The sequence below is a fragment of the Zeugodacus cucurbitae genome, unplaced genomic scaffold (assembly GCF_028554725.1).
Source record: "Zeugodacus cucurbitae isolate PBARC_wt_2022May unplaced genomic scaffold, idZeuCucr1.2 ctg00000065.1, whole genome shotgun sequence".
Lineage (NCBI taxonomy): Eukaryota > Metazoa > Arthropoda > Insecta > Diptera > Tephritidae > Zeugodacus > Zeugodacus cucurbitae.
Window position 1 is genome coordinate 55001 of NW_026530842.1, and position 2500 is coordinate 57500.

General features: G+C 29.3%; 3 non-coding genes across 3 annotated transcripts in view; all 3 read right to left on the reverse strand.

Annotated features, from left to right (window-relative positions):
- LOC128923842 (large subunit ribosomal RNA) overlaps nt 1-1341 on the reverse strand; it is a 3984-nt gene extending 2643 nt beyond the window's left edge. Inside the window, exon 1 of the ribosomal RNA XR_008472566.1 lies at nt 1-1341. This exon is cut by the window's left edge and continues 2643 nt beyond it. This is a non-coding gene — a ribosomal RNA (large subunit ribosomal RNA).
- Nucleotides 1342-1794: 453 nt separating this feature from the next.
- On the reverse strand, nt 1795-1973 carry LOC128923847 (5.8S ribosomal RNA). The gene has a single exon (XR_008472570.1). It is a non-coding gene; the product is annotated as a 5.8S ribosomal RNA (ribosomal RNA).
- Nucleotides 1974-2482: 509 nt separating this feature from the next.
- The window catches only part of LOC128923836 (small subunit ribosomal RNA), a 1990-nt gene continuing 1972 nt past the window's right edge, over nt 2483-2500 (reverse strand). The window contains exon 1 of the ribosomal RNA XR_008472560.1: nt 2483-2500. This exon is cut by the window's right edge and continues 1972 nt beyond it. This is a non-coding gene — a ribosomal RNA (small subunit ribosomal RNA).

The window sequence follows — 2500 nt, forward strand, 5'->3', positions numbered from 1 at the left end:
GTGGCCCACTGGGCACATTATATCATAACCTCAACCTTCATATCAAGAAAGGTGAGGTTCTTACCCATTTAAAGTTTGAGAATAGGTTAAGGTCGTTTCGACCCTAAGGCCTCTAATCATTCGCTTTACCAGATAAGATTATTTTACATAATATTTAAATGCACCAGCTATCCTGAGGGAAACTTCGGAGGGAACCAGCTACTAGATGGTTCGATTGGTCTTTCGCCCCTATACTCAATTCTGACAATCGATTTGCACGTCAGAACTGTTTCGGTCTTCCATCAGGGTTTCCCCTGACTTCAACCTGATCAAGTATAGTTCACCATCTTTCGGGTCACAGCATATATGCTCAAGGTACGCTCCAGTTAGAGGTATAAATAATAATAAATTATCATTATACATAACTATATGGAACGCCCCGGGATTGAATTAATAGTAAAATATTTCACTAAAAATTAATCCCATTATATAAAAGTTAAGTTAATTTCGCCATTAGGTTTAATATAACCCAATGACTTGCACATATGTTAGACTCCTTGGTCCGTGTTTCAAGACGGGTCCCGAAGGTATCCTGAATCTTTCGCATTGTTAATCATATAAATGCATACAATTAATATTAAAATCAATGATAATAATATTATTGTAAAATTCAAAAGAATTTAAGCATTATATATGTAAAATCTATCAACACTTTATCAAATCATCAGTATTTATTCTATGTTAATAAGCTAAAAGCAAATTAATTTGAATAAACTTAACACCAATGATCTTTTGATAAATATTTTATTATGTTAATAGATTACAATGTCCTTATATGAAAAAAATGCACACTATTACTATAATATTATAAATATCACAGTTATAATGATGAATTTTTCATAATGGATATTCAGGTTCATCGGGCTTAACCTCTAAGCAGTTTCACGTACTATTTAACTCTCTATTCAGAGTTCTTTTCAACTTTCCCTCACGGTACTTGTTTACTATCGGTCTCATGGTTATATTTAGTTTTAGATGGAGTTTACCACCCACTTAGTGCTGCACTATCAAGCAACACGACTCTTTGGAAATATCTTTCTAGTAATCATTAACGTTATACGGGCCTGGCACCCTCTATGGGTAAATGGCCTCATTTAAGAAGGACTTAAATCGTTAATTTCTCATACTAGATATTAAGATATTCCATACACTGCATCTCACATTTGCCATATAGACAAAGTGACTTAGTGCTGAACTATTTTCTTTTCGCTCGCCGCTACTAAGAAAATCCTTGTTAGTTTCTTTTCCTCCCCTCATTAATATGCTTAAATTCAGGGGGTAGTCCCATATGAGTTGAGGTTGTATAAAAATATTTATATTTATTTTATATTTTAGCTTTTTGCTATTTTAAAGAAACATACATAATTATTTCTTAACACCAATATAATTTTCTTAATAATAAATATTCAATCTTTTCATCCCGTACTACTTACTTCATTATAACAACAATATTATTTTCTTGGTTTTTTACATTTAAGGCAATCCTAGAATAAAATAATATTTTATGCTAGACGTTCCTCTAAATGTATATATTATTTGAAATAATAATATTGAAATTTTATTGTTTTTGGGAATACTAAGATTCTTATTTATTATAAAATTTCGTTCAAATATGAGGTGTTCAAGAATATATTTTCTATATTTCTTTTTATGCTATTAATATTATGGATTGAAAAATACAATCCAGTAATATACCATGTGCTTAAATTCTTTTAATTGACTAAAAGAATAAGCAACTAATTTAGCATAGTCTTACAACCCTCAACCATATGTAGTCCAAGCAGCACTTTAAAATTAATTAAAGTACATAACAGCATGGACTGCAATATGCGTTCAAAATGTCGATGTTCATGTGTCCTGCAGTTCACACGATGACGCACAGTTAGCTGCGTTCTTCATCGACCCATGAGCCGAGTGATCCACCGCTTAGAGTGATAATTTTTTGTTTATTTTAATTTAACGTCAAGAGTTTTTAATTTATTGAAAGAATAACATTTCGTTTTCGTATATAATATATAAATTATTTTAAAACATCTTTCAATAAATTGTAATTTTCAACCCAAACATTTACAAGTTGCGCATGTCTTAGTCCAACAAAAACAGTAATTCCTTTTTTATTACATTTTATTTAATTTCTATATATTTTTAAGGAATTACACGTTAATGAGAACAAATTAACTTATCATTTATATTATTTTTATAAATAATAAGTACAACTATATATGTTTAAAGGTTTGTTGCGTTCAAATACAATGTATGCGATATAATTTTCATTATACTACAATACAAGGAGTAAAAAAAAAAAGAAAAAAAAGAAAAACATTCAAATAAATGAATGAAAAGAAAAAAAAGAAAATAATTTTTCTTTTTTATTCTTTTTTTGTTTGTTTGTTTGTTTGTTTGTTTGTTTGTTTTTTTATAATATTTACGGATAGGAACACAATAATGATCCTTCCGCAGG